The sequence below is a fragment of the Globicephala melas genome, chromosome X, assembly GCF_963455315.2.
Source record: "Globicephala melas chromosome X, mGloMel1.2, whole genome shotgun sequence".
NCBI classification, from domain to species: Eukaryota; Metazoa; Chordata; class Mammalia; order Artiodactyla; family Delphinidae; genus Globicephala; species Globicephala melas.
The window spans coordinates 49,296,310-49,311,062 of record NC_083335.1 but is presented as its reverse complement, the minus strand read 5'-3'; the positions used below and the strand labels follow the sequence as shown (position 1 = coordinate 49,311,062).

The window sequence follows — 14,753 nt, the reverse complement described above, 5'->3', positions numbered from 1 at the left end:
ACATTATAACAGAACCACATAGCCACATTTCTTTTACAAACACACGTTCTTTCCCCAAGTATATTTTAAACTTCCCTAGGACGGGGACTGAGATATTTTCTTGTATGTAACTCTCCATCCTCACACAGAGTATTGCTCTGCACAAGAACAAACTTAGTACTAAAAAACCAACTTCTTGGGCTTCCCTGGTGGCGCAGTGGCTGGGAGTCCACCTGCCGATGCAGGGGACACGGGTTCGTGCCCCGGTCCGGGAAGATCCCACATGCCGCGGAGCGGCTGGGCCCGTGAGCCATGGCTGCTGAGCCTGCGCATCCGGAGCCTGTGCTCCGCAATGGGAGAGGCCACAACAGTGAGAGGCCCGTGTACTGCAAAAAAAAAAAATAATAAAAAATAAAAAAAAAAACCAACTTCTTAAACTAATGAACTGGATTCCTGAGAGCAGGAGTGTTTTTACTTGCTGCTGAAGTAAAAAACATTTTTAACCTTTAATTACATCCTACTTTTATTTAACAATTGTCCCATCTCCTAAATATGCCAGATTTACTGGTGCATACCTGCCATGCAGGAAATTACATTAGTACATTTTCAGTATTTAAAAAATTAGTTTTTAGCAACCAACTTCTAAATAAGAGCACCTCACATACTTTATTAATAGCTAGGAGACTATGCAGAGTGTTTAGAAGAAAAATTCTGGAATTTAATGAGGATCTATAATATTAAATTAAAATGCCTCTTAACCCTCTGTTTCATTAGTATTTTGTTTCATAAGACAAGATTTATAGAAAATAATTATCTGAAAGTTTCTTTACAAATAATCGGCATTTAAAGGAAAATATATATCAAAATATCAGGGCATCTCCTTTTAATAAATTGTACTCTGGATATCATAAAAATAGCCACAAATTAAGTTTCAGCTAAGTAAGATGAATAAGCTCTAGAGATCTGTTGTATAATATCGTACATATAGTCAACAATAATGTATTGTACACTTAAAATTTGTTAAGAGGATAGATCTCATGTTAAGAGTTCTTATCACAATAAAATAATTTTTTGAAAAGGCTACTCTGAGAACCAGATATTGTTTGTTACCAGAGCCTTGCTGTTTGAATTAAGCATCTACACGTCACATTGAATTTTCCTTTCTTGTAGCATATTAAGAAACAAATTCCCCAAATTCTTTATTATTTAAAAGGTACTTTTCCTTGGGAAGTCAAGTTTTTTTTTAACACAAAAAGCAGTTATTGAAGCATTTAAATGATTGGGAAAATGCCAGAAAGTAGGGCTTGAGAACACATCTGCCTTGGTAACAGAACAAAAGAGCTGGTTCTCAATATGTGCAAAAGATGCCCACAGTAGAGTGTCAAATGAAAAAACCAAGTTGCAAAGCAATATCTGCAGTATGATCTCATCTATGTAAAAAATACATATAAAAAGGTACATATATGGAGTGTGCGTGTGTGTATGTTTTCATACTCATAGAAAAATGTCTGAAAATATACACACCAAACTGATGTAATTAGGTAGAAGAAAAAGCTTTAAACTTTTATTTTCTATTCTGAAGTACTTTTTGAATTTTAAAATAATGAGCATATATTATTTTTGTAACTAAAAAGGAAAAAGTTAAGGCAACAATGAATAACGTTGTTTGCGCAAAGTTTGGGTTGTTGTTTAGTCATGCAAGGTTTATATGGAGAGCTTGAGTACTGTCCCAATTATTGCTTTTGCAAAGTATGAAGTATCTTTTGCTTGAGCAGCACTTATATAGCCTGATCTGTATACATTTCTTTCATTCAAATTGTTTCCTTTCCTCTTATTTCAAAACTCATATTATTTTTCCTATTGACTTGTACAGCCATTTTTAATGGAGAAAATGACTCTTGCTTCTAGAGGCTCAGGTTGCCTGGAAAATGAAGGTCATTAGTAGAATAACCATTCTTCTGAGAAGTTTATTTTTATTTTTGTGGGGAAAACTTAGGCCAATTCTTATAAATAACTATTTGGATTTTGTGATATCCTTTCTTTCCTGTGGTTTTGTGATGGTTTGAAGAAATTTAAAGCCATAAAATATTGCTTGATCATGAAATCACTAGGCAAATTGCATTTTTCTGCAAATGGTGTACATATAATTTAGCTGTAAATGATGTACATTTATAATACGCTTACTAAGAGTTTCTGATTAACTCAGTAAAAGACATAGGCTTACTGGACTGAAATTTGAAATCACTGAACCGAAGTTATTATAAAATAGTAAAAATTAATGGGATGGACATTTCAGAGAGATAGCTATGACAACTGATATTCTAGTTACTGTTCCCGTCTATACTCTCTTGCATTCTGTCATTTCACTATTTCAGACCACTGTCATTTTCCACCTGGATTATTTACCTCATCCTTGTCATCTATCTCCCTACATCAAGCTCTCTTGCTTCCCTTCCAGCCTATATTCTATTGTGAAATTAACCTTTCTAAAATGCCATTTTCATCATATCATACCCTTCTTGAAGATCTGCAGTGAATTCTCATTGAAAGGCAGAGTGGTGTAGGGAAAAAAATACCAGTTTCGAAGTCAGACAAACTAGAGTTTGAGTCTTGGTCATGCCATGCAGCCTCTGGTAAGTAATTTTATAGAAATTAGATTCCAGAATCAAACATACCCACATTTGTCACTTGCTAGCTGTCTGGCATTGGGAAGTTACTCACTAACCCACAGTCTCTTTATCAGTGGAATGTGGGAAATAATATATAACTATATCAATTAGGACTTTTCAGTTGCAAGCACCATAAATCAACTCTGGCTATTTTATTCAAAGTTTAATTCATTGGAAAATAACAAGGTATCACAGAATCCATGGAAAGCTGGTGAGTCAGGTCTGGAAACAGGCAGGAACTGAAGTAGCTCTGAATACCTAGGAAGCAGAAAACACAAGGGCCTCATAACCAGAATAGTCTAAACATTATGTTGAGGATGAGATAAACTGAAACTTCAGTCACTTTCAATTTAATTGCTTGCCCCTTAACTACAATAGGGTAAGGCCTCTAGTTACAGTCCCACTGGATTCTTCTCAAAAGAAAATCAGTGCTGTGAGACTGAGGGAATGGATACCCAATATCCAACATACAACAAATGCCCACTATGCATATAAACCACAAATCACATAGTAAATGCTCAGTAAATGACTATTTTAACAGAATAAAGTCTGGACAACTTAATCAGGCCTTCATGGCCATTCAATTTCTGACCTCAATCCACTTTTCTAACTTAATTTTCTCCCAAATCCTCTACATAAACCCTGAATTCTCATCTCTGCCCTTCTCAGTCCATTTTCCCTGCCTGAAATCTTCTCAACCTCTCTCACTTTTTAATATCCAACTTATCTCTTCTAAGACTCAGTTTAGCTCTTTTTCTGATCCTGGAATCACTGGTTTTGTTTCCTCATTTTTTCTTAATCACGGATTGCTTCTTGACATCCTTTTTGAATGGTAGTCTTGTATTTGCTAACTCTTTATGTTCCCAGCTTGATTATAAACTCCTTCAGAAGAGAGATCATGTATCATATATTTCTTTGCTTCCTTGATGGCACTGAATCCAGTGTTTTACACATAGTAGGCACTCATAAACTTATGATAAACAAATGCAAGAATTGCAAATTATTAATTTAAATCAGCATTCATTTAATGATCACCTTCTGTAGACTCAGCACTGTGTTGATTGTTTTGAAGGTACAGAAAAAAAAACTATGAAAGTTGCCTTTGATGTAGCTCACAGTCTAATTTAGGAGAGAAAAAAATAAAAGCATGCAGTATCCCAGGAGCAGTTATATTAATAAGTAAAACATATCATGTGAAAATGTTTTATATCAGTATTAAGGGTATGAGAAGATGTAAAAAGCAGGAATAACTAATAGTTATTACAAATGAGAAGGAAATTTTATTGAGGTGGAAAAGTTAGTTAGCAGGGAGTAGTCTGAAACGTAACTGGATATATGAGGTTAGAACTGGGAAAAAGCTTCACAGTCAGGGCTGGAAATATAGGCTTGTGACTCATTGTTATGTAAGGAGTGTTAGCGTAAATGAAGAAATTATGAAAATATGGTAAGCCTGAGGAAAGCCATGTAGGTGCCATAAAGGAAGTCCACCAAATTATTCCATTTAAAATATCTGTGTTTTTTAAAACAGATTTATTGAAATGTAGTATACATACTATAAAATTCACTCTTATTAGTGTATAATTCAATGATTTTAGTAAATTAATAGAATCGTGCAACAATCACTGCAATTCAATTTAAAAATTTTTACATCATCCAAAAATTCTGTGATACTCATTAGCAGTTAATCTCTTCTCCCATGCCCAGGCTTAAGCAAATACTCTTCTGTTTTCTTTCTCTGTAAATTTGCCTTTTCTATACATTTCATATAAATGGAATCATATAATGTGTGGTCCATTGTGTGTAGCTTCTTTCACTGAGTATGTTTTTAAGGTGTATTCATGTTGTAGCATGTATCAATAGCTTGTTCCTTTTAAGTGATTGATAGTATTCCATTGTGTAAATATATCACATTTTGTTCATCCATTTACTAGGTGATGGACATTTGGATTTTTTCCAGTTTTTTCTTATTATGGATAATGCTACTATGAATAGTTACAACATGCCTCTGTGTGGACATATATTTTTGGACATATATCTTTATCTCTTACGGTTAAATTCCTAAAAGTAAAATGGCTATTATATGATAAATTTATGTTTAACTTGTTAAGAAACTGCAAAATATTTTCCAAAGTGTCTGTACCATATTATGTTCCCACTAACAATGCACAGGTGGTCTGCTTTCTCTGCATCCCCAACACTTAGTACCATTTGTATTTTTTATTATAGCCATTCTAGTGGATATGTAGTAGTTTCTAATTGGGATTTTGATTTACATTTCCCTAATGACTAATGATGTTGCATATCTTTTCATATCCTTTTCAGCTATTCATAACTTGTTTGATGAAATGTCTAATCAAATCATTTGCCTATTTTTAATTAGGTTTTTGTCTTCCTAATAATTATTGAGTTGTAAGAGTTATTCAAATATTCTATATACAAGCTTCTTAGTTTATTATTATTTTTTTAATTTGCCTTTCTCTTTTAATCCCATCCCTGCTCCAATTCTAAAAAATGTCCCCAGAAATTAAACACAAGGAAGCTCAAAGAGCCAAGGCAAGCCAGCCCAAGAGTAGCAGGCTCCTTCCCACAGGGGCCAAAGTATGGGCGCTGGGGTGTCCACTCAGAGCCTGGTAGTTAAAGCTGGTGCAGAAAAAGGTAGTTCCAGAAGCTAGCAGTAACCCTGCCCAGAGGGACTTTCTGCACAGGAGCACCCCTAGCAGGGCCAGGCTGTGTAAAAAGTGGTGTTTGTTGGTCTTGTGAAAGAGCTCCTTCCTGTAGGCATCCAGGAACTGGGCTAAGTGTGCCCCATAGGAGGCCAGGCCTAAGGCCCCCACTCCGGACAAGGCACCCAGACAGCAGAAAGCAGCCCCTGGACTGGCCATGGCTGTGGATCAACAAGCTTTTTATTAGATCTATCATTTGCAAATGCTTTCTTTTAGTTTGTGGCTTGTACTTTTATTTTCTTATTGGTGACTTTTGAGGAGCGAAAGTTGATACATTAAAATTGATCAATTTTTTCTTCTATGTATCATGCTTTCGATATTGTATCTAAGAACTCTCTGCCCTACTCAAGGTCATGAATATTTTCTCCTATATTTTCTCCTAGAAGTTATATATTTTAGCTCTTAAATTTGGGTCTGTGATCCATTTTGTGTTAATTTCTTGTATATGGTACGAATTAAGGGTCTAATTTATTTCTCTAATTTTTTTTTTTTTTTGGCCGCACCATGCAGCTTGCGGGATCTTGGTTCTCCAACCAGGGACTGAACCTGTGCCCTCAGCAGTGAAAGCACCGAGTCCTAACCACTGGATTGCCAAGGAATTCCCTCTCTACTTTTTTTTTAAATGTGGGTATCCAGTTGTCCCAACTCCTTTGTTGAAAAAACTATCCTTTCCCCCATTGAATTGTCTTGGTACCTTTGTTGGAAATCTACTGACCATAAATTTTAGAATTTATTTCTGAACTTTGAATTCTGTTCCACTTATCTATATGCCTATCTTTGGGCCAATACTACACTGTCTGATTAACTGTGGCTTTATCTTAAGTTTTGAAATTGGGAAATGTGAGTCCTCCAATTTTGTTCCACATTTTCAAGTTTGTTTTGGCTGTTCTGGTCCCTTGTATTTCCATATGAAATTTAAGATCAGCGCATCAACATCAGTTTCTGCAAAGAAGCCAGCTGGGACTTTGAGAGGGGTTGCATTTAGTCTATCCATCAATTGAGGATGAATTACTATCTTGATAACATTGAGTCTTCCTATATAAGAGCATGAAATATCTATTTATTCAGGTATTCTTTAATTTCTCTCAGCAATGTTTTGTGACTTTTAGTGTATAAGTCCTGACAGAAACTCTGTGCTGAATGAACTGGAGGGTGGAGGGTATGGGAGCAGCTCCAGATCCTAATGCCACAGATTCCCACAGTTTGTACTGCAAGGTCAGTGATGTTTCAGGAATAAACACTCCTCAGATGGATATATAGTTTTGGTCAATTTCCAGAGTGCTGAAATGGTTGCTTTTTTAATCTTCTCCAGGTTTATAGTGCTTTTCGGAAATATTTCCTAACCTCCTCACCTAGCCATAGCTGGAAGTTCTAACATGTGTGTATTTTTATGAGAATTTGTGTTCCAAGCACTTCTAATTCCAAAAGCCCGGTGATAGAATATCTATTGAGTTATGCCAATTCATTCAAAAAACATGTTAAACTACCACTTGTCATGTAAAGACAAAACATATGGGTTACTGAATAATTTTTTTTGTATAGCATTGATTATGTGTTTAGAGTTGTGATGAAACAGTGACTGAAATTGACTACATAATTTAATTCAAATAAACAGATATATCGAGCATTTCTTATGTGTTTGATACCACAGGAAACAATAGATGAATTAATCATTATTGCTACCCTAAAGGAATTCTCCATGTAGCATCAGAGTCTGCAAGTATGCTTCAAGTCTATAAGTCTTCAGAGTCTGAAGTATCAATATCAGGTGGACAGCCAAGTGTGCATCCTTGGAGCCCCAGACTCATAATCAACTGCCTTTTCAGAATCTCCATTTGGATGTCTAGCAGACATCTCAAAATTAGCATGTACAGAAATGAATTTGCTCACCCACATTTTACTACTAATCTTCTTTAGTGACCTCATCTCAATAAATGGCACCTCTGTCTAATGAGTTCCAGATACTTGGTAGTTATCCTTGATTTCTTTTTCTCCCTTACCCCATATCCAATCAGTCACCAAGTCCTCTTGCTTCTACCTCCAAAATAGTATCTCATATCTGCTCATTTGTCTCCTACTCTAGTGCCAACATCCTAGTCCAGACCATCTTCATCAACTGCCACCACCCCATCCAAATTATCATACCTGGTCTCCTGCATCCCTTCTTAAACCAAAATATCATTTATTCGTACGTGGGGCAAAGTGATCTTTTAAAAATGAATATATGATAACGTCACTTCCCTGCTTAAAATTTTCAGTGGTTCCACATTTGATGTACAATATGTTGCCCAGTTAAGTATGTTATTCAAGAGCCATAGCATTCTAGCCCCAACCTAGTCCAACTAACCGTCATATCTCACCTAGACTAACATTCCTTCTGTATCCAATCTTATCTCCTATCTCTTTTCCACATAGTAGAGAGAATGATTTTTCTAAAATACAAATATGAGCATGTCTCTATTTCTCCTCTATTCAGAACTTTTCCCATGAGTTTTTGGACAAAGTTCAAAATCTTTAGTATTGTCAATAAGGTCCTTCATGATCATGCTCCTGCCCATTTCCTCAGCATTTTCCCATGCCACCATCACCATTAATCATTACCCTCCAGTCATATTAGCCTATTGTTTCTTGATGGAGCCAAGCTCACTCCTGTCTCAGTACCTTCATATATGTTTTTCCTTCTGCTTTGAATTGGCCCTCATCCTCTTTACCTGGCTCATGACTATTCATCTTTCAGGTCTTATTTTAAATCCCTCTTTCAAAGAAAGGTCTTCCCTGATCCCATTTACTAAGTACTAGCTTTGTGCTGTTATCAAACCCTATGCATTTTCTTTATAGCACTATCACAGTTTTAATTATATAGTTATTTGTAGGTTATTTATTTAATATGAGTGGTCCTAAAATCTATGAGTTTAGGGACCGTGATTGTATTGTAATGTCACCAGCATTTTCCAGCACAGTGCTGGGCACAGAGTAAGCACTCAATAAATATTGGCTGAATGAATTAGTGAACATGCCATGGAAACATAAATGAGAAAGAAATTGTTTCCTGCTAGGAGGATCTGGAAAGTTGGGGATTAAAAGAAAGGTATTTTAGGCAAAGGAAACAACATGTTTGTACAAAGTCAAAGAGTTAGGAAAGATACTGGAATATCTGAGGAATAGTGAGGTATTTTATGTGGCTGAAGCATAGGGATTTCAGTGATACATGGAGGAAGAAGAGAGAATAAGAGGAAGAAAGTTAAGGAGAAATGAGCTTGGAGAAGCTCAAGATCAGGGTCATTCTGCCAAAGTAAGGAATTCAAATTTAATTAAATAAACATTAGGGAGTGACCAACTTTAAAGAAAGGTGACTAGAGTTAGCAGTGTGGAGGATGGACTGGACACAAAAAAGAGTAAAGAATAATATGTATGCAAGTGGGGTATACGTGATGCACAACATTTGCATAGCAATCTGTATTTTTTATAGCACCCTCCTAAAACCTTACCATTGCATGTGTGTGTGTGTGTGTGTGTGTGTGTAATGTCACTCAGATATACTTTGATTTCAAAATTTGTCATAGATCCTCCCTTTATGCCCTCATGATATCATGATAATTCTTAATACTAACAATTATAAGAATATGAAATTACATCAGCCTGTAACATTTACCTTTTTGAAGTATGTTCACATATATTACCTTATTTGATTTTCAACCAAATCCATAAAATAGACAGAGACAACTTTTCTTATTTTGTCAATGTGAAGACTGGGCTCACAGAGGCTAAAAGAATAGCCTAAGGTTATATAACTAGTATAGCTAAGATGCAGCATTAGAACCCTTTTCTAAATCTAAGGTCCTTCTCAATTTACCACATATCCATGCATTTTAATACTAATTTTATTGTTTTTGCTTTTCATAACTAATGCTTTTGAATAAAAGTTTCATAATGAGCTTCCATAACTTTGAAGTAACAACAAGGTTAGCTTTCCTCAAGTTGCTCTTTTGAAATACTTCCACAATCTATGAGGCCTAAACAAAGACTGAAAAAAGAATTTCCTAGATAAATGAATTATAAATACAGTCTTCATTAAAAAATAAATGTTGATTATCAGCCAGTGAAAAACACATATTTTAGACCTTTTAAAAAATCTTCAAATAAGAATGAGTGCCCACAGAGAAGAATTGCATTGGGTTGGCAGGAAAGGAATCATCTCATTTGTTTAGAAGGTTAAGATAAGATCAAAAAAAGCAAAAACAAAACCAGACAAAGTGGAGTAGAGATGTAAAAAGATGGAAATGCCAATATGGCTGAACATCTTTTGGGAAAGATGGTACAACATGCTTATCATTTATAGTAATTTCATTTGGAATGTCTTTTTTTAAGACTTTATTTTTTAGAGCAGTTTTAGGTTTACAGCAAAATTGAGAGAAAGGTACAGAGATTTCCTATATACTCTCTGCCCTCCACACATGCATAGCTTCCCCCGTTATCAACATCACTCACCAGAATGGTATTTTTTTTAACCAAAGATGAACCTACACTGACACATCATAATCACCCAAAGTCTACCTTAGGGTTCACTCTTGGTGTTGTACATTCTCTGGGTTTGGATAAATGTATGAGGACATGTGTACACCATTATAGTATCATACAGAGTATTTTCACTGCCCTAAAATCCTCTGTGCTCTGCCTATTCATCTCCCTCCCCCATAGCCCCATCCCTGGCAACCGCTGATTTTTTTTTATTGTCTCCATAGTTTTGCCTTTTTGCTGTGCAATGGGGTCAAAAACTCAAGGTGAAGTTGAGAAAAATTAAAAGCCATAGAAGATAAGCCACCTGCAAAATTAACCCAAGAGCCTGCTTGTGAGTAGATAATTCAATTTGGAAACACTCAAAGTTTTGGTTGAGCTTCAGGGAGGCATGAATAGAATGTGTTCATAAATTGAAAAGGTAAAATCTAATCAGTTAATGGAAGACTGAATTATTAGAAAGTAAATTACTACATTAGGGAAAATCATAGAACTAGCTGTGAGTTTACAGAAATGGCTAGGAAAGAGAGTGCCCTGATTATCAGATTGGAATACTCTAGTCCCCAACCCAATGGTGGAGATTGGTAGGTAGATCAGATTAAATCTTGAGGCAGTAATCATTAAGAATATTTACTGACTCCTTTTTTAATGATTCCAGGCTCACCATGGTAATTTATGATTGTAATTTTGTTTTGTACATGTATTATCTAATAGATTTAGGATATGCTGGTTATCAAACTGAACATTCCTGTGTTTATAATATTTCCAATTATAAACTAGTGGATGGGCATCTGATTTATACATTGATATAGTGTGACTTTAGTTAGTGTGAATTAGCCTCCCTCATCCTGGTACTACTGGCACACTGATAGAATCGTATAAAGTCTTACATAGATTAAAGCAAATATTATGCCTATATGGAAAAGCATGTGGGTGACATCATTTATCCATTTGTTATCAATTAAAGAACTAGGTGGTGATACAGAATATGCTTATGTTTCCTCTTATTTTTATTGTTTCTTGTTGAAATTTCCTCAGGGCAATGGTTTTTGTACTTTCTACCATAATAACCTGAGGAAATTGTTAAAATTACAAATTCAGAGGTCTTACTCCCAGAGACTATGATAATACTTGGTCTGGGCTGAAGCATAGGACTCTGCATGTTTAAAAAAATGACCTATATGATTCTGAGCTTGTGCTTCAGTGGACTATACCTTGAATAGCACTGGTCTACAGAAAATTTTTCTATATTTAAATAAGCCTGTGGTTCTTAAAGCGATTGTTCACTGCTGGGCAAAATTTCACAGATTTCTGTTAGGTTTCTGTTAACTGGGTAAACCAGTGACATCTGAAACCAGTTTCAGACCTCTGATTGTTCAGAACTGTGTATGCAAATCACAGTGAACATTGAGGAAGTGGATGACAGCTTTGTAAGGATAACTGACTTGGGGCAGGGCTAAGGAAAGACCAAATGGCTGCCATCTTCACTGTGCTATGTGCTCCAAGGTGAAAAATAGAAAATAAAATCCTCTGAGGTCTTCCCTGTTCAGCAGCAGAAGCAAATAGGTAAGTGATAATGCCGAGGTGTAGCCTAGGTGATATTACCCCCTCCAAAATCTTATCGTCTCCACATAGCTGCCCCAAATGAAACAATCTAAGTAAAAGCAATGTGCTTCCTATGGAAGTGCAACTTTTGAGTCCCTAACTTTCTCTAAGAATCAGATTGCTGCCCCTAAACACCTCTTACATAGAAATTTTCCATCTTACTCTGGAAATCAGGAACTATTTAACTGAGGATATGCAGTTGGAAGAGGATTCAGGAGATGGGGTGAGGGGAAAGTAAGAGCAGGAAATCGGTTGGTAGAGAGTGGTATAGGCTAGGGTGATAAACAGAAAGTGGCAGAATTAGAGTTTGAATCCATCAGACTCCAAAGTCTATATACTTCTTTATTAGATTTTTCTAACATTAGTGTGCATAAGAATCACCTGAAGGCCGTGGTAAAAATATAAGTTCATGACCCCAGAAGTTATGATTTAGTAGGTCTTATATGGAGTCCAGAAATCTATATTTTTATCAAGTATCCCAGATAGCTCTGATGCAGATGGTCAGTGGACATACATCAAGAAACATTTTTTCAGAGGAGTAGTTGTCAAACCATTTGGTTTAAGGATTCCTTTACACTATTAGAAATTACTGAAGACCCCAAGGAGTGTTTGTTTATGTGGGCAAGAATATCTGATATATAATAGTTATTTATATTTATGGTACTAAAATCTAAAACTGAGAAATTTTAAAAATATTTATTAATCCGTTTTAAAATACCAATAATAAGACCATTAAATTTTAACTAGATAACGTTTTGTGAAAAGTAATTATATTTTCAAAATTAAAAATATTTAATGAACAGACATGTATTAGTTTACGTTTTTAAATCTCTTTAATGCTGACTTAATTATTCTCATATCTGTTTCTACAATTTGTTTAGATATGATGTTTTGGTTGAAGTATATGAAAAAAAATTAGGCCTCACACAAATAACATAGTTGGAAAAAAGAGAAGCCTGCAGACAACTTGAAAGGTTGTTGGAGACTCCCATGGGTCCTGGGGCCACACTTTGAGTTAGTGTCTTAGAGTAATATCTATTATTTCTCTCAGAAAGGGTTATGTTGGTCAGTCTGTGTTGGTCATCAAAGTTTAGGGACACCAAAGAAAGTAGAAAATTAATTTATTCCTTAGACTGTTTTGGGTTGTTAAATTATTTCATAAAATTTACCCCAATATTGCTCTTTTATTAACTTACTTTGTAAATTTGAAAGCACTATAGAAATATAAAATAGGAGTCCAGGTGTTGGGGAAGAATTTTGTTTAAAGAAATTGGGTTTCAGAACAAAGATTCCTTTGAGGGTAGAGGAGTGTCAATTGGCAATGAGGAAGGAATACATTAGGTGACCAATTATAGGTAGGAAAAGGAAAAGTATAAAAGCAGGGAATAATCTGTAGTTACTTATAGTAGATATTTACAATTGAATAAATAACTGTAATGGTGAGAAAGTGCTAATCATAACCTTTTAAGGAGGGTTATTACTTTGCCTGAATAAAAGAACCTTTTCTTCTGGTCAGTGTACCTCTTCAAATTTGGTTACATTTTTTTTTTTGTACTTTAAGTTTTAGTTCTATAACCTAAAACATACTGCAAACTTATGCAAGGACTTTAACAAATATTATCTCATTTCTTATCTTTGGTCAAAATGGAAGAAGCTGGAAAGCAGATTGGAAAGAAGCAGCTGGAAAAGTGAGAGGAAAACTGAATGTTTGTAATGTTGGAAGCCATTTGAGGTAAGTGTTTCCAGGAGGAGGGAGTGAGTGATCCAGTCTGTCAATTGATGCTGATTGATGAAGTTAAGATAAAAATGAGAATTCATCATTAGACTTAGTGGCATAGAGGTGATTAATGACCTGGACAACAAAAGTTCTGATGGAGTGGTTGAGGTGAAAGTCCCATGGGTGTGGGTTCAAGAAAGAATGGGAAGAGAAGAGTTGAAAACTGTATACAGTAAGTCCCCTACATATGAAACTTCAAGTTGCAAACTTTCAAAGATGCGAAAATGTGTTCACATGTACAATCACATAAGTTCACGTGTCTGGCGTACAATTGTCACATGCGTGCAACCTCTCCAAGTGGTTGTGCTTTTGTGTACTTTACTGTATAGTACTGTATAGAGTACAGTAGTACAGTATTTTTATTTCAAGCCACTATACTTTTCAAGGTACTATACTATAAGATTAAAGATGTTTTCTTTATTTTTTGTGTTTGTTTTTTTATGTACTATTTATGTGAAAAGTATTATAAACCTATTACAGTATGGTACTATATAGCCGATTGTGTTAGTTGGGTACCTAGGACTGACTTTGTTGGACTTACGAATGCGCTTTCAGAATGGAACTCGTTCGTAGGTAGGGGACTTACTGTAAACAGCTCTTTCCAGGAGTTGTAATAAAAAAGAACAACAGAGAAATGGAGCAGTAGATAAAAGGGGAAATAGGGTTAAGACAGGTGGTTTTTATTGGTTCAAATGAAACAGTAGCAGGTTTCTATGCTGTTTTTTTTTTAAGAGCTTCAGTAGTGAACACAATACACATAGATCTTTTCCTTATAGAACCCATAATCTAGTGAACAGAAATGGTATTAAACAAATGATTACACAGATAATTAGATAATATTCATTGCAATGAATATTAAAAGAAAAAGCACAAAGTTCTATAAGAGCATAATTGTCAGACTGAACTTTTTCCAGGACATCAGAAAAGACTTCGCTAAATAAATGTTATTCAAGTTGCACTTAGGGAGGGAGAATAGTACTTGCAGAGGCCCTGGGTAGAGTGAATATGGCACATCAGAGATACTGAAAGGCCATTGAATTTGAAGCACAGAGAGGGAGGAGGATGAGTGGGGCAGAAGATAAGGTTGAGGAAATAAGCAGTGACCAGGATTATTTAGGTTGGAGCCCATAGACTCATTTAGGATCTTTTTTATGCCAAGAGTATAGGGATCCTTGACTTTATGTGTTGGCCACAACAAAAGTAAACCAGTCAAAATTGAAATGTAAAAGGTGGAACAGATAGGAAGTAGAATGGAAAGGTGAGTTGCATGACCATTGTTTATACTGCTACAGACAGGACATTAGGCCAAGTCTATTTGTGATTTCATAATCAGTTATCTTCCAATGCAGTCAATTTATTCAGCCTTCAGCTATTGAGAGATTTCTGTCTAACTGATCAAATCATACAGCAAGTAGGTCCAATTTGTTTGTTAAGATAGACAAAAACAACAGATCATTATCATTCCTTACTTCATATCTTCCAATG

General features: G+C 35.4%; 1 protein-coding gene and 1 pseudogene across 5 annotated transcripts in view; one reads left to right on the top strand and one right to left on the bottom strand.

Annotated features, from left to right (window-relative positions):
* The window catches only part of FAM133A (family with sequence similarity 133 member A), a 54,418-nt gene that overhangs the window by 11,069 nt on the left and 28,596 nt on the right, over positions 1-14,753 (top strand). For 4 of the 5 annotated variants that reach the window (XM_030845851.2, XM_060292195.1, XM_060292197.1 and 1 more), the window contains exons 3-5: positions 5,882-5,995; positions 10,114-10,220; positions 13,143-13,223. The gene's annotated coding sequence lies outside the window, so the exon portion shown is untranslated. The remainder of the gene's footprint in view (positions 1-5,881; positions 5,996-10,113; positions 10,221-13,142; positions 13,224-14,753) is intronic. The other variant, XM_060292198.1, reaches the window with a different exon arrangement.
* On the bottom strand, positions 5,189-5,530 carry LOC115846746 (transmembrane protein 256 pseudogene; annotated as a pseudogene).